This window comes from Cucumis melo, chromosome 6 (genome assembly GCF_025177605.1).
Source record: "Cucumis melo cultivar AY chromosome 6, USDA_Cmelo_AY_1.0, whole genome shotgun sequence".
NCBI lineage: Eukaryota > Viridiplantae > Streptophyta > Magnoliopsida > Cucurbitales > Cucurbitaceae > Cucumis > Cucumis melo.
Genome location: NC_066862.1, coordinates 20206637 through 20229560, shown reverse-complemented (window position 1 = coordinate 20229560; position 22924 = coordinate 20206637). Strand labels below are relative to the sequence as shown.

General features: G+C 34.5%; 1 long non-coding RNA gene across 1 annotated transcript; it reads right to left on the bottom strand.

Moving 5' to 3' along the window:
• Nucleotides 1–12817: 12817 nt before the first annotated feature.
• Nucleotides 12818–19480, bottom strand: LOC103491847 (uncharacterized). Its single transcript, XR_007821769.1, has 2 exons — nucleotides 18999–19480; nucleotides 12818–16633 (listed from the first exon to the last, which is right to left on the bottom strand). It is a non-coding gene; the product is annotated as an uncharacterized LOC103491847 (long non-coding RNA).
• Nucleotides 19481–22924: the final 3444 nt, after the last annotated feature.

Below are 22924 nucleotides of genomic sequence, written 5' to 3'. Positions count from 1 at the left end.
GAAAATCCTTGTCACTCAAGTTTCCATTATTGCGGATGGATGTTTCGCTTGGCTTGGTGTCGTTCCTTCACTGATAAGGCAAATGCTTTGACACTGCCGTCGTCTGTCAATGGTTGCCGAGCTTGGTAGGGAGGTATTGGACTATTTTAAATCCAATTTCAAAGTCAATGATGAGTTTCATGATTGACATACACTGATTTTGTTACATTTTTTGTTTTCCATATATGTATGTAGCTTGATTTGTTTAGGTTACTTTGTTTGGTTTAGTTTGGTTTACTATGTTGCTTCTTGTTACCCGAGCATGGTAGGGAGTTACTTCTGAATTAGATTTGTTTCATTTTTGTTTTGTCTGTTCAATTGTTTGTCTTATCTTTTCATGTGTAGTTGGCTGTAGTATAGCTTCCAATATCTATTTTGGTTTACTTGTTGGATAGGTTTTGTTTGTGCCGGTTTAGTTTAGTTTACTTTCTTGCCCTTCAAGTTGTTTCTGCCCTTCATTATGTATATTACGATTATGGAAAATCTCTTCATTTGTGTTTTGTCTCTTCAATGGTTTGTCTTATCATTTCATGTGTACTTGGTTGCAGAATAGCTTGGTAAATCTACTTTTGACTGTTGTTTGACTTATCTTGTAGCCTACTTTTGCAGAGATTCCCCTGCCTTTTCTTAGTTGGGTCATTTATTTGCATATTTAATCCTCATATCCTCTTTATATAAACCTTCTTTTCTGCTTATGATTTACCACTTCCATTTCTCATTGCTTGGCTCTTTCCTTCATATTCTTCTTCTTTCGTAGGTAAATGACTCTTTCCTTCATATTCTTCTTCTTTTGTATGTCCACTATGTTTGTATGCCTTGTTCTCTCACGGTTTGTATGTCTATGTTTGTATGCCTTGTTCTCTCTCAATTTCTGCGTTGTTCTCTCACCAAATAGAATAGACGGTTAATTAACACGAATAATCCTTCTAATTAACACTTAACACAAATAAAGCAATTAACTTAAGACCATACTATAGTTTATAAGTTCACAATTTTTTTTGAATAAAAAGTTCAATGTTTGTACAATCCTTCTAAGTAACACAAATAAAGCAATTAACTTAACATCATATTACTTACAATCCAAAGACGTTCTTCTCTTACATAAAAAAAAAAAAGAAGTTTGAAAATAATATTTGTACGTATGTTATTTGTTTTTTGTACCAAATAATATTTACTTAAAAAGTTTGAAAATAAGATGTTCTTCTCTTACATATAAAAAAAAAAAAGAAGTTTGAAAATAATATTTTTACATATGTTATTTTTTTTTTTTGTACCAAATAATATTTACTTAAAAAGTTTGAAAATAAGACGTTCTTCTCTTACATACCAAAAAAAAGAAGTTTGAAAATAATATTTGTACATATGTTATTTGTTTTTTGTAACAAATAATATTTACTTAAAAAGTTTGAAAATAAGATGTTCTTCTCTTACATACAAAAAAAAAGAAAAAGAAGAAGTTTGAAAATAATATTTGTACATATGTTATTTGTCTTTTGTACCAAATAATATTTACTTAAAAAGTTTGAAAATAAGACGTTCTTCTCTTACATACCAAAAAAAAAAGTTTGAAAATAATATTTTTACATATGTTATTTGTTTTTTTGTAACAAATAATATTTCCTTAAAAAGTTTGAAAATAAGATGTTCTTCTCTTACATACAAAAAAAAAAAAGAAGTTAAAAAATAATATTTGTACATATGTTATTTGTTTTTTGTACCAAATAATATTTACTTAAAAAGTCTGAAAATAAGACGTTCTTCTCTTACATATGGAAGTAAGATTGAAACATTTGTACAAATGTTATTTGTTTTTTGTAAGTAAGATTGAAACATTTGTACAGATGTTATTTGTTTTTAGTACGTAAGTGTTAAGTAAAGTTACTAAGTTTAGGGTATTAGTAAGTGCGTAATAAGCTTTACTTAGGGATTTTTCACAATGTATATGGATATTGTACTAATTCACTTAGTACATATTTTTTAGGAAACTTTACATAGTTTGTAATTGATCAACAAACACTCCTTGACGTCCTAACTGCGTTCATGCTGGTCCAACGTCAGATCTTACTAACGTTGGAGCTACTAATGAACGACAATAGGCATATCACACATACACCATTCGATACACGCCATAAAATAATGCAGCTTGCGTACTTTCGCATGATACACGAGTCAAATCTTGTGTGTCATCAAAACACACGAATGGACAGGCGAACTTTCGTAATTCTGTGTCATTTACTTTGGACTGTATCTGGTCTTTTGTCCACCGAGATTGTCGACGTTGAGGAAATGGTAGCAATGTTCTTGGACGTCCTTGCCCATGACGTGAAGGACCGCGTCATTCAAAGGGAATTTATACGGTCCGGTGAGATAGTTTCGCGACATTTTAACCTTGTACTATTGGCTTCCGTCTGACTATACAAAGAGTTGATAAAGAGACTTGTTTCGGTCACAAACAACTGCAATGATCAACGTTGAAAGTGTTTCGAGGTGGGCATGGTACAAGTTTAATGTATTTGAGCTTAATGTACAGGACACTTATATCGACGTGTTTATTACAACCTTCATAATTACCTTTGCGCGTTAGACGGGACGTACATAAAGGTGAACGTCCCCGCAACAGATCGGCTTACATTCAGAATGCGTAAGGGAGAAATTGCCACAAACGTACTAGACATGTGCGACACGAAAGGGGATTTCGTTTATGTCCTCGCCGGTTGGGAAGGATCTGCGACAGACTCGCGGATTCTACATGATGCCCTTTCACAAGAAAATGGACTACAAGTGCTAAAGGGTATATCTTATTTATAATAAAACAATGCCGCTTTCTACTTACCTATTCAAAGCGCTTAAACGAATGTTTTAATAATAGGATATTATTATCTATGCGATGCGGGTTATCCAAACGCGTAGGGGTTTCTCGATCCATACAGAGGCCAGCAGTACCATTTGCAAAAGTGACGTGGTGCTGGAAATGCGCCAACAAATGCAAAGGAGTACTTCAACACGAAGCACTCCTCGGCAAGGAATGTCATTGAGCGTGCCTTCATTATTCTTAAGGGTCGTTGGGCCATTCTTTGTGGGAAGTCGCCCCCTGCAAGTCCAGTGTCGCACCATACTAGCATGTTGCTTGCTGCACAATTTGATCAACAGAGAAATCACATATTGCGATGACGTTGACGACGTGGACGAGGGAGACTCCACGTACGCGATGACGTTGATGACGTGGACAAGGGGGACTTTACATACGCGACGATCATCACTTTAGAAGACATTCACTACATTGAGATGACAAATGAGTGGTCTCAGTGGCGCGACGAACTAGCCGAATCGATGTTCACTTATTGGCAGTTGCGTAACGCTTAGATAAGACAATTTTACATTACAAGTCATCAATTGTATTCGAACTTCTATCACCTGTAAAATGTACTGTTGCATATGAAATGTACGTATGCCTGTTCTTTGAAACTGTTAAATGTGAAATTATGAAATTACTAACGTACTCCATGTATTTCTTGTAATTTTTCATTCTCAGTATGTCAACCTCAAACCGTGCCCCGAGACATGTCTGGACGAAGGAGGAAGAGGGAACTCTTATGGAGTGTTTAATGGAATTGGTGTCAATTGGGGGATGAAAATCGGATAATGGTACATTTCGGCCAGGTTACTTGGCCCAGTTGGTATGCATGATGGCGGAGAAACTACCTAGATGTTAGGTCCACGCAACGACTGTAATTGACTGTAGAATAAAGACACTGAAGCGGACATTCCAGGCCATCGCCGAAATGCGGGGGCTAGCATGCAGTGGCTTTGGGTGAACGATGAACAAAAAAATATCATTGCTGAGAAATAATTATTTGATAATTGGGTTAGGGTAAAGAAAATAATATAAACGTCACACAACGTTCGAAATTTTTCTATCAATACTCATAAATGATCTTTTTTTTTCCGCAGTCGCATCCTGCAGCGAAGGGACTCCTGAACAAACCGTTTCCGAATTATGACGAACTTGCATATGTGTTCGATTGCAATAGGGCGACGGGTCGGTTCGTTGAGACATTCCATGTACAGCCAGGGGATTGACCTGTCGGGTATGACGGATTTGATATGGCAGATGGAAACGAGGAGTTCCCGTCCATGTACAGCCAGGGGATTGACCTGTCGCAGAACGATGTACGCACCTCACGACCTTCTCGCAGTTCAGAGGGTAGGACTGGATCGAGTGGATCCAAGAGGAAGAGGGGAAGTCAGCGAGAGGTAGATGTTGAAGGCATACATCTGGTGCTCGACCAAACAAACGAGCAACTCAGGATGATTGTGGAGTGGCTTGCACGCGCCCTTGCCAATAACAACCATGTGCGCACGAAACTCTTCTGCATATTGTGTGAGATGCCGGAACTAACGAGTTTGGATACGGCATTATTGTAAAGGCATCTTCTGTCTCGTATGGATGACCTTCGGGGTTTTGTGCTCATGCCTGAGGATGAGAGGGAGGGATTTTGTAGAGTCCTCCTACAAGACACCACGAGATAGTTTATGTTTGTACCGACCTGGGTTACTTCTTATTTTCTTACTTTTTTTTGTATGATATTGACTGTTTATACTTTTGCTATTGTAGGCAACTATTTTTTTCCTTCATAATGTTTATTTAAAATTAAGGAAAATAATTACAATTTCACCCAAGCGTTATAACAGGTAATTATATATGTTCAAAACAGGGGGACATCGCTATCGCCAATTACAAATAGAAAATAATTAATTTGTCTTCCTAAAAAATTAATTTTAATAAATTTTTCACAATATGTTCATAAATTATTTCTAAATTGGACAATTGTCTTTATTAATTTAATAACATTACGCATACAATAAATTATTTGCAATAAGACGGGTTCAACGCTTTCGTAAAAAAGTATGCAATAAGATTTTTTTTATCATATTTACAATCTCATTTAAAAAAAATATTATACTACATAAAAGAATTATTAACCCAACTCATATAACACTTTCCCCAAATAAATTTTATTATAAATTTCACATAAAACTACCCACCTAACCATTTCCCCAAACACATCTTATCATAAAATCCCCATAACCCTTCTCACATAACCCTTCCCCCAAACACATCTTATTCATAACACTATCATAACCCTTCCCACATAACCCTTCTCCCAAACACCTCTTATCATAAAACTACATTTCTAAACTCTTTCCCCAAATAAGGGCTATGATAAAACTAGGTTTAACATAACACTAGTTTTATCATAACGCTAACCCTTCCCTAAATCAACTCTTTCCTCAAACGCACCCTTTATGTTTTTGTTGTTAAATGTATGTGTAAAGTTGATTTAAAGTTTGTTTGTTTCAAAAGAGTTGACTTTAAGTTGTCTTTTAAGTTTCATATTTAAGTTTTGTGTCTCTAGCTTACGTTTGCTTTTTCAGTTAAAGGTTAAAAGTTAAAGGGTCAACTGGTGTCATTAAGGAGGGGAGTGGTATCGGTTGGCTTCACGCCACAGTCTTGAGCCTAGAAAAGAGGTGCTCGAGACGACGTGTGTCACTAAGACTCGTGGTTTGTAAATGCTAAACATTTTCTATTATTTAATAAAGTTGTTATTGAGGTTTTGTTCAATAAATTGTTATTGAATTTATGATTTCTTTATTGTAACCTTGAATCCAATACATTAAGGTTCCTTGACTATAATATGAAAACATGAACTTCATATAGTGACATAAATTTGGATCAAATTCGAGTTAATAGTATAAATGGTCTATAGTATAGGAATAAGATTGGGCACCTTATTTTAGAGACTGTAGTGGAGTTTGTGTAATTAAGTACAACAAGAATGTGGGGCTCTAATGATACAATGGAATAGTAAAAATGGGTTTTGGGGGAAAATGTGTCATTAATGTCAACAAGGCGCGTTTTTTACAGAAAAAGACCAAACTTTCAAATTCATGCTTTGTCTTGACACATTTTACGTGCACTCAATCAATTCAAATATTTTAAAATTAAAAATGAGTGATTAAAATTATAAATAAAGAAAAAACATAATCTCATACTTCTTTTTTTACTCAGCCCTTTGTCCCTTACTTCTGTTTTTTCTCTCCACCCTACAAACCTCTAAAATCCCCAAAATCTCCTCCTTCCAAAAATCCCCCCACCATAAAACCACCTCCCCCTCATCCCAAAACAATCCATCGTAAAACCACCTCCCCATACACTTCAAAAACCCACGAACCATCTGGCCTCCTTCCCCCTAACGTTCAACCCCTCATGGCTAAACCCCCACCACCGTCATTGTCTCACCTCCACTCATATACCCATTGCTGCCTCCGTTTGATGTATGTATTGGTGCCTAGTTCGCTAGTGAAGCTAGCATATTTAAAGGTTAGTTTAAAGGGTTTAGGTAATTTGGTTATGTTCTTGTTCTTGAGCACCCAATTTGATTTGGAGTTTAAAAGCATGTTTCTCATGGCATTTGAAGGTTGTTTAGAAGCATTTGGTGGAGTTTATGGCGCTATCCATTTAGTTCAAGTTGGTTTCCAACGAGGATTTTGGTAAGTTTTATAGCCATTATGTGTGGATTCTTAGATAACCATTAATTAATAGTTTTGGTATTGACTTAATCTTTGTGTTTGGAAGGTTTAGAGTTGTTTTCCATTGGAATTTAGAAGATTGTTTTATCGAACTAGTGTCTGGTTCTGTTAGAATTTATGTCCTAAAACTCATAGTTTGTAGTTTAAATTATATTTTATTCAATAAAGTTGTTATTGAGGACTTATTAGTGAAAATTGAATACTATAATTTTGAATCTAATAAACTAAGGTCTTGAGGCTATCTAATGTGAACTTGAACTTTATGTAGAGATATAAACGTGGATCAAGTTTGAGTATATAGCCTAAACGGTATATAGTTTATGAATAAGGTTTGGCATCTTATACTGGAGACACTATGGATGTTGCCCACTTTGTAGTTAGTACAAATGATGTGATCTTGAATCGTTCATGTAGAGACATGAAAGTGGAGGCATTCTACATAAACAGTTTAGATAAAACTAGAACCATGAAATAGTCACTTTTAACCAAGGGGCACCATCCTCTCATTGGCTCAAGAGGATTCAATTTATAGGTTGAACCTTAAATCAATTGTTCAATAGTGGATCAGTGAGACTTAAGGAGCAAGATGTAGTCTCGAGGGTAAAACGGTATTTTGACCCAGTCGAGGTTATGAACAACTTGTGATGCATTAACTTACTGATCATGGTTATGTCATATGAACACAAATATATCTATAGTAAGGGGAGTGCAACTACAGGATTTTAATAGAATGACCCGTTAGTTAATGAATGTTGATTAGCTCAGTCTAAAGGAGTTTAGTATTTAATATTGCATCATTGGAGTCCATGATCTATAAGTCCATTAGGTTTTCCTACTAGCTCAATGGAATTAACTTATAATAATATGTTGGATTAGTTCAAATTGTTCGAATTAGGTCAAGAGAGAGAAACAGACAAATATGTGTGATATAGTCATCGGTTATAAGTTTGAGATACAGTTTTATGTTTAAATGTGATTTAAATATTAAAAGTATGAATGCGGATTCATATTCGGAAGCTCAGAATTGTTGGAAATGGTCCAAGTTGTAAAAAGTCAAAATGACCTTGAAAAGTCAAACTTTGATCAACTTTATATTCAAATGTGATTTGAATTTCAAAAAAATGAATGCAGATTCATGCTTGGGAGGTTATAATTAATCAAGATAGACAAAATGGAAAAAAGTTAAAATGTTAACTTTTGACTTGAAAAAGTCAAATTCAAGGAAGTATATATTATAGCAAACGCGCTCAGAGTATAAATGAAAGGAGTGGCACAAAGTGTCGCTTCGGGAAAGATGGGTATTGAAAATTTTAAAAACCCGTGGGTTTCAAAGTTTAAAAGAATTCTTGCAAAGATGACGGATTCTACCGTAGGTGCCTCTACATGAGCTTCGGGTAACCAAATATGAACTAGCTAGTACCATAGGCACTTTGACGGCGAGAGAGGCGAATGGTTAAATGACCATATTGCCCTTTGAGTAGAGTTAGTGAAAAAATACAACATTTTGCTGAATAATCCCACTAACACTTAGTTGGGCAAGAGTCTACTTGTGATGTAAACAAGCACATTGAGAATGAGTGGAATGAGAGGTGTTAATGAAATATGAAGTTTTTACATGCATTCTCCATGTTGAATTTTTTATAAAAGGTTTTGAAAATCATTTTCCAAAAAATTTTTTAATTTTTTAAATTATTCAATTATTTTCACAAATTTTTTCCACCCCTCTTTTAACCAAAAGTTGGTTCCACCTTCAATTTCCATCACTCTATCTCAATTTTCTTCATCTATCAGGTCCCACGACCCGGTTCTAAATCTAGAGAATAGTGAGTAAACACTAGTGGTGGTCCCAGTTCGAGTTTGTGAGGAGATTACGAGGATTGGAAAACTTCAAAGGTACGTATTTGACAAACCATAATTTCATTTAATTAGGATACTTAAAGCATGTTAATTTCTAAATTGTTTAGATGCAATTAGAGTAAAAATTGATCTTGTTATTTCCATTGGTCGTATCTCGTGTTCCATCAAATTCTTATTGAATGAGATTATTTCAAATTAATTGGATCAAACCATTCTGGGTAAGATTATTTTGGTTTATCTAAATTCATTTTCTATTATTTGTGAATAAGTTATGAGATAATCAATATATCCTTTAGTTAATTCTAAAGTAATAGACTGATGTATTAGCTAGAAGGACAGTAGAAGTAAATAACACAAAAAACTTTGGTAACCCAGTTCGGTAAAAAGAACCTACGTCTGAGGAGCTGCGCATAGCTCACATCAGTAATATTATTAAGATTCACCGTAGTCAATATACATTAATACCGTAAGTGATATTTGACTCAAGAATATGACTATATTAAAGCAGTTAATGATTTAAGAGTTCAGGCTCCCCCTCAACATATGAATGAATTTTCTTGAAGATGTCTTCATACTCCCCCTGAATTGAAGGTGACCTCTTGATCATTACTTCTTCTTTCATATTACTCATCATTTAGTTCATCATAGATCAACACGTTGAGACGATAGATAGTTAATCGCACTACCTTCTTCTGCTCACAGTTACTGTAATAATAGTTCCAACTATTAACACTAAATACTTTCTTTGTTCATCAATCGTACCGAAACTCACCCATTCCGTAGTGTATAAATATATACTTCTTTAAGAATAATCTCAAAAAGATATTGATAAACGATTCTTAAAATAAAGGAAGATCTTTTATCTTTTTGAAATTAAATAATTCATTAAATAAAAGATAATCTCATTATATCTTTTTGACAAAATTCCAACAAACTCCCCCTTTTGTCAAAAAAGAGAAGATTTCTTTTCAAGTTCAAATCAATACTTCTCAGAGACTTCTCATAGTGCAACAGTCAACAAGCGATCATATCTAACCATATAATCAGCACAACAGATTAGCACAATGATCAGCTGATTAACCATAAACTTTTGAAGGTTATCATTTCATTTCTCTAATTCGTAACCAAAAGGACAGCAGCAAAAAGCCAGCAATAAACATCATACGATTATGTAACCTCGAATGCGCCCCTTATAGTCTTCAAAAAAAATAACGAGAAACAACTTCAAAATATTTTCAACTAAACAACAAACTTCAAAACAACATCAAAACTTCACAGAAACAGCAACATAAACAGCTTCAGGATATCAGCCTGCTACAACTACTTTTGCTCTTGCCCCCTAACTTTACAACTTCTCCACCTTTGAACAGAAAAGAAATACTACTCTTGATCTGGAGCACCAGTACTAGAGGAGGGAGTAAGAGCCTTCAAGTGTCAAACAAGTGAATCAATCTCCAATCTCCTATTAGTCAATAGATTAATAGATGTAGAAAGTGCTCAAGACTCAACTGTAAGTGTATTAATTATCTTAGAGGCTAAATCTCGATGAACAAAGAATCCTTCAGCATTCTCATCTATATCATCAATGTCAAATATTCAGGAATATGACTTCCTTGAAATAGCATGCGCTTAAAGACAATGTCTTAGGATCAGGACCAGGAGCAACATTCGGAGTTAAGATCTCAACATTCAGATGAACCAGCAGACTTAAAAATAACCAAGGCAAAGGGATAGGAATTTTAACTCCAAATGTTCCCACATGTCTCAAAAGCTAATTATAGATGAAAAGTTCAGCATCCACTATATCATCATTGTAGATTTGATAAAGAAAAGTACCTAAAGCAACAGAAACACTGGAAGCATGTGAAGAGTGGAGCCAGTTGGCAATGCCAATTTTGTGAAGAATGGCATATTTGATACTAAGTGAGATCGTGGTATCTCATTCACAGGCCATATAGACAAGGTTCTTCCAGATAATATAAAAGTCAAAACATCATTGGATGGATGTAAAAGAGTAGAGTTAGGTTCCATAGTGTTTCCCAAGAATCCATTGATTACAATAGGAGAAATCTTGAACTTCAATCCTCGAATGTGCACTATTTTGTAATCAGGATTACTTGGATTGTTGAATTCTAAAGACAAATTTAATATAAATTCTTTGATCAGTTGAGGATAGAATGACTCAACATTGAAAATCACTTTGGACAACCGTGCTTTAACAATTAAGTCCATAACACTCAAGCAGAAATGATGTTTATCAAACACATTTACCTCATCTGCAATATGCCTTTGCACTACATATTTCCATCTTTGCACGCTTTCTTCAAGATGAAACGAAATTCCATTAATGGGAACAAGTGGAATATTCGGTCGAATCTTCTTCCTCTCAGTTTCCGTAGTGATGTTCAAACAGCTTTCTTGTGATTTCTTCCCTTTCGCTCTTGATTTAGTTGAAGCTTGTTCAGATTCGGTTGGAGGAACATTGACATTTGGTACACCATCATCTATTGTACTATTATCAGTTGGTTCAACATGATCATCAACATTTGCACCAGGATTCTTATGAACAATTTCTGCAATGTTCTCACCCACATTATCAGTAGATTGACCCACAAGGTTAGCATCAAGAATCGATTGTTAAACATCATTTGGTGAATGGGTCTGAAGAGGAAATCTAACTGGTAAAGAATGACCAGACTTACCGATTTCCTCATTAGTAGTAGAGGGTTGACCAAGCGTTGGAATAAAAATGTCATCTGAAGATAAACTCTTATAAGAATGAAGTAAAGTAACAGGCACATCAGCTACAGTGGGCTTAGCAGTCGAAAACAAACCCTTCTTCAACAACCTAGCTAAAGGAATATCATCTAGTTCTTCATAATCCATTTCAAACATATGAGCCTCAGAGACAACCGGTTCAGTTTCAACATTCTTAGCGACAATATTCTTATCATGCATAGACAAATTTGAGCTATCAGAAGGATTTACCTGACTCTTTTTCAGACGGCAAACGATAGCTCTTCAAGATGGAGTGCTCTTGATTCACTGACCCTTCATTCGAACGTCATGATGTTGGTTCGAGCGTCGAAAACTTTAGCAACAGCTTTAGGCAAACGAGCTTGATATTTTCCTTTTCGTGTATTCACCATTTTCGAATTCGAAGGAGAAAAAACCTCAAAGAACGTGCACTCTAGAAATTTGAAGATGAACAGATTTCATGAAGATGAGGGGAGTTTAAATAGTTGTAACTTCTCGCTTAAATTTAAATGCCTCTTAATAAATGTTAATTCGGCGATGCTCATAAATAGAAATCATGATGCCGTTTTTTCATGTTTCTCTAAATAATAAAAATTAAAATTGGCAAACTCCTAAACCAGCTCTCAAGTGCTTAAAAGAACCTGTATCCAGTGATTTAGTAAATATATCTGCCAACTGAAGATTTGATCGAACATGCTCAAGTGTAATTATTTTTCCCTCTATAAGCTCCCTAATAAAATGATGTCTGATGACAATATGCTTAGTTTGGCTATATTGTACCGGATTTCTTGAAATATCAATTGCACTTATATTATCACAATAAAGTGTCATAATTTCATGTTGAATACCATATTCTTGTAGCATCTGTTTCATCCAAATAAGTTCCCACTTCCTGCTGCAATGTATTTTGCCTCTACTGTAGACGATGAAACACAATTCTACTTTTTACTGAACCAAAGAGATCATATTGTTTCCAAGAAATAAATATCCTCTTAAAGTGCTTTTTTTATCATCTGAGCATCCAGCCCAATCTACATCACAATAACCAACAAGAATTGAATTTGTATCACAAGGGTATAAAACTCCAAATTCGCTTGTTCCAATGAATGTATTTGATTATTCGTTTAACTGCAGCTAGGATGTGAAACACGATGGCCAAATTGAAATCGTGCACATATACCCACAGCATAAGCAATATCAAATTTATTGGTTTTTAATAAAGCAAACTCCCAATCATATTTCTGTAAAGTTTATGATCTACAGACTCTCCATCACTATCCTTAGTAATTTTAACATGTGTGGCAGCTAGACTCTAGCTGAGACTTGTTAAGGCCAAACTTTTTAACTATATTCTTAGCATATTTCTCCTGAGTGATAAAAATGCCTTCTTTCTTTTGCTTAATCTGAAGAACAAGAAAACAAGACAACTCTCCAACCATACTCATCTCGAATTCTGACTACATGATCTCAATGAAATTTGTAACAAGTTCCTCTGGAAAACCTCCAAATATGATATCATCTACTCATATTTGTGCAACTATCAGGTCTTTGTCAGATTTATTCACAAATAAAGTATTGTCAACACCTCCTCTGGAGTGTCCTTTATAAACAAGATAAATCATGAGTTGTTCATACCACGCTCTGGTTGCTTGCTTTAGACCATATAAAGCTTTATTGAGTTCATACACATGTTGAGGATACATTGGATCAACAAAGCCCTTGGGCTAAACTACATAAACTTCTTCATTCAAGTACCAATTCAGGAAGGCACTTTTAACATCCATCTGATATAGTTTGAACTTACGAACACACGATATGCTGAGTAACAGGCTTATAGCTTCAAGTCTGGCTACAAGTGTAAAGGTTTCATCAAAATCTACACCTTCCACCTGAAAGTAGCATTGGGCAACTAATTAGGCCTTGTTTCATATTACTTGTTCTTTCTCATCTGTTTTATTTTTAAATCTCCATTTAGTTCCTATGATGTTTGCTTCCTCAGGTTTAGGAACCAAATTCCACACATTATTTCATTTGAATTGCAATAATTCCTTCCACATTGCATCAGAACTCATCTTTGAGAGCTTCATTCACGAATGTAAGTTCAATAGATGAGGTGTAGCAAATATTAGCAATCATCTTTGCAAAATAAATCTTGTCATTTTTCCTGGTACTAATCCCAGCTAAGGGATCTTCAATTATGGAACTTGATGGATGATTCTTTTAGACATGTGAAGATGGTATATTTTCACTTACATCCGCCATTACTTCCTTCTTTGAATTGATTTAGAGCTATCATCAAAGTTATTTACACTTGTATCAACTGTGAAGCAACAGTTGATTCAGGTGCAACAGAAGGTTTAGGTGGTAGAACATCATCATCATCTGTTTGTCTGTATAACGTTTGCTCATTATCATTCAAAACTCATTAATAGTTTCTGTAACCACTCTAGTTCTATTATTGAATACTCTATAAGAACGACTATTATGAGAATATCCTAAAAAAATCCCTTTTTCTAATTTAGCATCCCATTTTCTGTAATACCCTCTATTAGCAAGAATATAATAAGTACTTCCAAAGACACGAAAACACTTAATATTTGGTTTTCTGCCCTTTCATAAATCATTTACAGTAGTTCCAGAATGAGTAGTAATTCTATTGTGAATATGACAAGCAATACTTACAGCTTCAACCTAAAACTATAGTGGCAGAGAGATTTAGCATGAATCATAACTTGAGCCATCTCTTGTAACGTTAGGTTCTTTCTCTCTACTACTCCATTTTGCTATGGTGTTAGAGGTGATGAGTATTAATGATGTATCCCTTCTATTTCACAAAAACTATTCAATTCTTCATTCTCAAATTCCTTTCCATGATCACTCCTGATTCAAACAATATTCTTCTCTTGTTCACGCTGAAGGCTTAAGCATAAATTGATGCATACTTTAGCAGTATCTGATTTTCCTCAGAGAAATCTTACTCTAGTGAAGCGAGAGAAATCATCCACAACTACTAACATATATTTCTTCCCTCCAAGACTCTCAGTTTGCATAGGACCTATCAAATCCATATGTAACAATTCTAGAACTCTGTTTGTATAACACTCATTTATTCTTTTGTGAGATGCCCTGATTTGCTTTCCTAATTGACAACCATCATAAAAGAGCTTACTGTTTGACTCAATGTTTGAAATCCCTACGATAGCCTCATTCTTTATAGCTTTATCAATACTACTTAAACTAGCACATTCCAAGTCTCCTGTGCCATAGTCGAGTTTGATCTTCTTTGATTGAGTGACATACATTAGTATTGTTTAATACCCAATGGTAACAATTATCAGCTTGTCTACAGCCAGTCATAAGAACTCTTTTATCTGCACCAGTCACTATGCAATTATCTTTGTTGAAATTTACAAGGTAACCTTGATCACAAAGTTGACTGACACTAATTAGGTTTTCCTTGAGCCCTTCAACATATTTTACATCCCTTAGACATGGTAGATTATATTTGTCTATATTTCCTTTTGCCAAGATTCTTCCTTTTGCACCATCTCCAAACTTAACATGTCCAGAGGTACACTCTTTCAGTTCAGAAAAGAATGATCTATTTCCAGTCATGTGTTTGGTGCAACCACTATCAAAATACCAAACATCAGTTGAAGAGTAAACTGTTGTGAAGGCAATATTACACTTTCTCAAATTCTTGACTCTCCATTCGTTATAGCTTCTCTTGCTTCTTTAAGTAAATGAGTTTAGTTTGTGCTTCAATGAGTGATAAGTAACTCTCTGATAATGAACTTTATACCTTTGTAAGGCATAGCAAAAAGGACGAATATGACCTTTTTTACCATAAAAATGGCACACCCAGTTATCTGTTTTTATGGAAGAGCTAACAGCTTTTATTTGAACTAGTAGATCAGATTTGATGCTCACAGTAGTAGGAACAAACTTTATTTCATTTGCTTGACTAATACTCTTTACTGATGAGTTAAACCCAAGACCACATCAGTTGGAACAAGACTGTCCTGAACTCAGTATTTGATCTAGATTTTTAGAGACCAAATTTAACATTTTAACAGATTTCACAGTCTGATAATATTATGTCTGAACCTCCTTTAATTTTTGTTTTAGAGAATATATTACTGACAATAAACATATGAGACTGTATTTTTTTCTTTCTGTAAAGCTCTGGCTTCTAAATCTTCTATCCATTTAGTCTTCAACTGGTCAAAGGTCAAGTCACTTTCACTTTCTCCTTGAGTATCTTCACTTTCATCTTCAACTACAGAATTAGTCTCGGTTATATTTACAATGAATGGATTTATACCACCATCATCAGTGTCTTCATCAGATAATGTAGCACAAAAATTCTTCTTTTTCTTTCTTAAAATGTAGAGCATTCAACCTGATAATGGTCAACTCCTCCACACTCCCTACATTTGAAATTTTGCCTTCACCATCTCTTCTTCGAAAGTTGTCACCATCCCTTCTATTAGAATCTTCATTATCCCTTCTATTATAGCTTTCACCATCTCTTCTTCTGAAGTTAATTGAGTTTCTAGAGTTGGATCCAACTGTATTCAAATCTCTGAACTTCTTTACCACTCTAGAAAATTGTTTTGTTAGAAGAGCTATGGACTCGTTTACATTTGCTTCACTTGAAGATTTATTGTCAATTGACTCTTCTTCATATACCGATTTAAAAAGCAACACCTTTACCCTTTTTATTTTCTCTGTTTGATATGGCTATTTCAAACGTGAGAAGAGACCCAAATAGTTCATCCAGTTTTAGCTTAGTTATGTTATGTGCTTCCTGTATAGTTGTAACCTTCATGTCAAATTTTCCAGACAGAGAATGTAACACTTTTCGCACTATCTTGGATTCAGAAATCTTTTCTCCAAGATTGAATGATTCATTGGCTATTTTCAAAACTCTCTCGTTATATTCAGCTACAAACTCATCTTCAGATATTTTTAAAGCTTCAAATTTTGAGGTTACCAACTGTAATGTGGATATTTTCACTTTTGTAGTGCCTTCATATGCAACCTTCAATATTTTCCAAACTTCTTTGACAAAACTACAATAGTTAATCAATTTAAACACATTCAAGTCAACACATTAAAGATAGCATTAATGGCTCTAGAATTTCCCATAGAGGCTTGTTCTTCAGCATCAGTCCAATCAACTTCAGATTTAGGAATGGACTGACCATCTACGATGATCATTGGTGGTTCTCATCTAGCTACAATAGCTCTTCAAGTCGTTCCATCAAGAGTTTTGAGAAATAATATCATGCGAGGCTTTCAGTTAGAATAGTTTTTGCCATCAAGTACAGAAGGACGAGAGATTGAAATACCTTCTCTGATTATCTCTATGGATTAGCAACCTACTCTGATACCAATTGAAAAAGTTATGAGATAATCAATATATTCTTTAGTTAACTCTAAAGTAATTGACTGATGTATTAGCTAGAGGGACAGTAGAAGTAAATAACACAAAAAACTTTGGTAACCCAGTTCGATAAATAAAACCTATGTTTGGGGAGCTGCGCACAACTCAGATGAGTAATATTATTAAGATTCACCGTAATCAATATATATTAATACAGTATGTGGATCCAATCATAGTCCCACATCAGTTAGATAAGGTCCCATATCGATTAGATAAGGGGATGATATTGGATATATAAGTGAGACAACTATCGTCATTGGTATGAGGCCTTTCGGGATGATACCAAAAGCAAAGCCATGAGGGTGTACACCCAAAGTGGACAATATCATACCATTGTAGAGATATACGGGGAGCTTGTTGTTCTAACATAGTAAGTGATATTCGACTCAAGCGTATAACTATATTAAAGCACTTAATGATTTAAGAATCGCACTACCTGTGTAGTTAAGTGATTTAGATTATCCAACTCTGAATTGCAATTTTCATTAAGGTACGAATTTAATTTTGCCATAATTTATCTCTCACTAGCTTACTTATATACAACCATGTTGTATGCAAAAAAAAATCCCTCGAAAGTTGTAGGTTCCATGATTTGGGAGAAACACTTTATTTTTTTCAAAAACATTTTTAAAACTTATGGCACATTTCACATTTAGTAGCACAAAAAAAATGTTCACAGTTAGAAACATCAATGAAAATTAAAGTAATATATTCAACGAAAAAAATAATACAATGGCACAAAAAGATTGTTCAAATAAACAATTTGGGTACGAAGTTTCTTAAATACATAACTGCCTAATTCTTTCAATATACTAAAACCATAAACATTGAAACATAGCAAAGAAATAATATTTTGCAACCATATTACCTCGCAAAAAAAGAGTTATGAAATTAAGAATTTGGAAAAAATCAAATAAAATAAAATTAGGTGAATCCAAATGAATAAAGAGGAACAATAAAGTTGAAAGAACGAAAGCATACTAATTCTATCACTGAAAGTGCACCCGTACATTAGAATGAATCAATGAACAGCAAACATAAGATATAGAAAGTAAAGAAAGTAGAGAGAAATGGGAGCTTTAGAGGTTTGAAATACGTTCGAGCATTGGAACTTGAATTTCTTTTGGTCTAGTGTAGTATGTAAGAAAAACAATTTGGAAAGATGAAATGAAAATGAATAACATTAAATAGAGATAGAAACAAACATTTTTCAAAGATAAAATGAAAATCAATTTCAATATGAATTACAAAGAACACACTTGTAAATGAACAATACAAAAACATACCAAGGAAGGAAGGTTGTATGTTCGAAGGTGGGATGAAGATGAACTTGAATTTTACTACAAATGGGATGCGAGTATTTATAATACATGGGTGAGGTTAATTTATTGTGTTCATAGTAACTTAACAAATAATAACCCTAAAGCTAAAGATTATGCACAGTAGAGAATCCAAGAATCCCAAGAAAAAAGGTATGTGACAAGTCTATGCACGGTAAAGAACCCAAAAATCTCAAGAAAGAAGGGATACGATAGTCAAAGGAGTGTGACAGAAAATAAACAGCAAATGGAATAGCATACCGTAGACGAAAGGGTCAAACAAGTTGAAAAAATTGTCCCCCAAATCACGGATCCTTTGACAGAATTGAAAGACCATACATGTATAAATAGAGACTAAATACAACATATGAATTCAACAGAAAGTAAACAAATTTTGTAGGAATGATCATATATGAATTCAAACTTAAACCTAAAGTTGTGAAAACATTTTTCTACTACTAATGAAAGAATTGAAGTAAATGATAGAATTGAAATTGAAATGAACTCATCATCACAATCATAGAAAATATAACAAAAGAGAAAAATGAAGGGGGGTTTTAAGAGAAAACAGGTTCATAGGCATCAAAACACATAAACTAAACCAACAAAAGAGAAAAAGAAATTATAACAGAAGACATCACATAAAATATAACAAAGGAGAAAAATGAAGGGGTTTTCAAAGAAAATGGGTTCATTGGCATCAGAACACAAAAGAAAAACTGACAAAAGAGAAAAAGAAATTATAACAGAATACATCACAGAAAATATTTCAAATCAAACTCATCATCGACATGGGCAACATAATGAACAGAACACAGAAATTTTAACGAAAGACAAAAAAAATTCAGAAAGTTTTTCAAAGAAAAAGAAACTCGTCTACAGAACAAATATTTTATATAAAAAAAAGAATAAAAAATTTCAGGAAATCGACCTCATCATCGAAAATGGTTTAGGATACAATATCAAAAAGGACCTCGCGTCCTTACCGTGTTCGCTTCCCCCAAACCCTGCTCAGATCGAAGTCAAACCCTTACTATTCTCCAGATCCCATATGGTATGAACACCAACGATGAAAATTTCAAAAGTTGATAGTCTTTTCTTGGTAGACATACGAGTGGCAAGGGGGAGGTATGAGCGGCAAAGGGAAATCGGAGAGGCAAGGGGAAATCGGAGAGGCAAGGGGAAATCCTTGCGTGAAACCAAGGATAAAGAAGAAGAAGGGTTTCAGATCTAGCTTTCAAATAAGGAGTAGGGTTCGAAAAATCAAACCTTCAATGAAATCAAGGAGGGTTTTGAAGGAATTCAAAACCAACAATTCAAAACATAAGCATGACGGATTCGGAGAAGGGAAAGAGAGAAAGTGTCACGCCCCGCCCCGCAATGTGTTTTGACCCTCGCATTGCAGCATGCGAATGCGACTTAAGCAGCCCTAAATGGAACACCAGAATGCTCAATCTTAAACTTTAAACCTTTGATCTTACACTTAATGCTTAGATTGAACTTAGACTCCTAGATCTACTAAGTTGTCACACCCTACACAAAAGTCACTTTACGCGACCTAGTGGAGACATGTCATCTAGCACATTAAATACCTCGTAAGCGGAATTACTTCAAGAACCAACTTAACACAGCTTAAACTTAAGACTTTAACAACGTAGCGAGAAATAATAACAAACAAAGTAACCTTTCTTTATTTACTTAGCAACAAGTGTTCTAAATACAATACAAAGAACATACTTTCTTTACAACAAGCTTAAAATATAAGCTTTAGGCTATCAACGTCTAGTACCACTTCTTCAGCTAAACGTCTAGCTTGGTCGCCTTATCCTTCTTTACTTAGCTTCAACATCCCATAACCTGGGGAAAGGAAACTTAACACATAAGTCAAATACTTATTGGGTGAGAGTTTAGAAATACCTTTTAGGGAATACAATTCAATTACTTAAATTCATTTTCATTTTCACAAGCAGATTCTCAATGCCTCATTTCATAAAACACATAAATCACATATTAGTTTCCTCTTATTCCTTTCCACCAATAACATAAATCATTCCCTATGCCAAGACTATTGGGATTCACTCTCATTGACATCTTGCGCTTAGACTATTGAGATGTCCTTTTTCATCAACAGCATCTGAAAAGTTCGATGGTTTATTTCTCGTTGCTTAAGTCGTCCACACGAAGCCTTTACACATTATGTACGCACCACATAATAGCAACTCACTTGATAGGAATAAGGCTAAAAACTTACTCATACACGAGCATCACATCACATAGAAATCAATAGTTTTTTTCTTTTAAAATAACATCAATATCAACACAACAATATATAGATATACAGAACGTGTTGTGCGTAACTATAGACTCTGAAAAAATTTCTTTCAAAACACGTTTTTTCTTTATGAAATTCACTCACACAATAATTAAGTTTCCTTCCTTTTAGAACGCCTAACTTCAACTCCTTCTCCTTGCCTGGCGCTTTCCTTAGCAGCTGAACACTTAATAAGAATCTCATAATAACACCGCCTTCTTTAATCCTTTCAATCCTATTTATACTAATCCTTTGATCTGATTAGACATCACTTAAGTCTCTCTTAGCTTACCACGTCCTACTTACACTTTGCACATGTCGGTTTATAACTCATCAAGCCATGCAATCAACTTAAGTTCAACACGTAGCCAACTATCAACTCAAGATTATACTTTCTCTTGAAATGCTAACCTTAACTTCACCAACTCTCTCTTAACGTGTTTCACCAAACGCCTAACCTTTCTGGCATCAAAATGCCTACTCCTTTTGCTGCATTACTTGGACGCAAGCTTTCTTACCGCGCCACTTTACCTAAAATGCAACCTTTCATACTTGCCAAAACAATCCTTTCATCAAGGCTCCTTTTCAACAGAACTCCCTTTTTTCGAATCTATGCCTCAAATAAGTGATAAACAACTTTCACAACACGATGTAACAAAGTTAACTCCTTTTATTCCTTAACAACATGCGTTCCAAATACATAATACATGATTTCTTTACAACAAAGACTTCAGGCCTTGAATGCCTAGCACAACTTCTTCAAACTTAAACTTAAACTGCCTAGCTAACGCCTCAACACATAGCTACTCGCCCTACCCTTCTCAACCTCAAAGCCTTGATACCTGTAAAAGGAAAACTTAACACATACGGTCAAATACTTAGTAAGTGAGGTTTTAGAAATCCTTTTTGGGGCATACAACATATAATTACATTTTCATAAACAAACTCATAACACCTTATTCAAAACATAAATCACACTCATTAGTCTTTACTTATTCCTTTCGCCAAGAACATGAATCATTCTCACGCATAGACTATTGTGATTTCTTTGTATCACCAGCATCCCTTGGAAAATTTCCTGGTTCATTTCCTGTTGCTCGCGCTGTTAACTCAGTATGCTTCTTTCAACACATTGGCCAACTTCTTTCCGCCATGTGGTCCTTTCACCTCATGATTGCCTTGGCTCATTATGTGCAACATAATAGCTAGCTTATGATAGGAATAAAAACTAGTGGTTTACTTACATACATACAATCATCAAACATGAAACTTTAACTTAGAAACATTCGTGATTTCTCCTAAACATTAACAAGTTAAACATGTGATACAACAACGCAAGACTCAGAAAGAATGCTTTAGAACACTATTCTTTCTTTTAGAAAATCACTCACAAACTAAGTTCCCTTCTTCTAAATGCCTAACACCAAAACCCTTCTTCTCACTTGGTAACTTTCAGAAGCACAACACTTAAGTAATTTTCTTAGTGAAGTTTTCAAGGTAACATCCTTTTCTTCAAACCTTTCACTTCTGTATGTACTAAATCTAAATTCGATCAGTCACTCTTTAAGTTCCCTTAATTCGCCAGCTCCTACTTAAAGTATTACACGTGTTGGTTTAACATCTTTTCAGACCATACTTAGCTTTAAACCCAACACATGGTTCACCACCTAATCATGATTAGAAAATTTCCTTGTACTTTTCCTAGCTAACTCTCAATGCGTACTCTTCTCGCGTTACAGCACCAAAACGCCAACTTCCTTGAGTTTATAAAACTTGAACACGTACTTTCTCATCGTGTCACCTAGTCTTAACGAGAACTTCAAAGCACCTGCTCCAAAATGCCTTCTTTAGCAAAACAACCCTTCTATTTAGATTGCAGGTCTTACAAAAAGAGAGATGGGAAAGACGAAGTAAAAAACTCAAAGTGAGGTACTGTGACAAAGAGGAGTGGAGAAGTGTTTCCGAAGGAGTGAAATAGTGACGAAAAAGAACGGAGAAGAGTTGGCAACCAATTGAGGAAAAGAGAAAGGATTTGGAAAACCTAATCTTATGGATTAGAAAAGTTTGGGCCCAAAATGTCGAGTGGGCTAAAATAATCAAACTCCACTGGTCCTAAATGTTTCACGATAACGTTGAAAGAGAAAAAATAGATAAAAGATAAAAATAAATCTTTTAATTATTTTCAAATATAACAAAATGAACTAAGACATTTTTGAAAAATATAGCAAAACATCTTATAACCATAATAAATTACTATTTATATCATGCTAAACATAAATAGTAATCTTATCTCCATCTATCACAAATAAATTGTAATAATTTACTTTATAAATATATTGTGATATTTAGAATAATTTTCCTTTGGATAATTTGGAAAAAGAAATTTGTAAAGGAAAACATTGATAGAGTCTTGAACTAGTTAGGCACAAAACTTGACAATGAGGCAAATAACAGTCCCCATATCCAATTAATTCTGCTTAGCTCCATCTCGTAAAATATTAAATGGTAAATTCTTTAAACTCCAAATAGGAAGACAGCATCAGCAGGGGCTGCTCGCTTCAAATTCATTGTTTTATCCTACAAATCTTACAAACTCGAAGC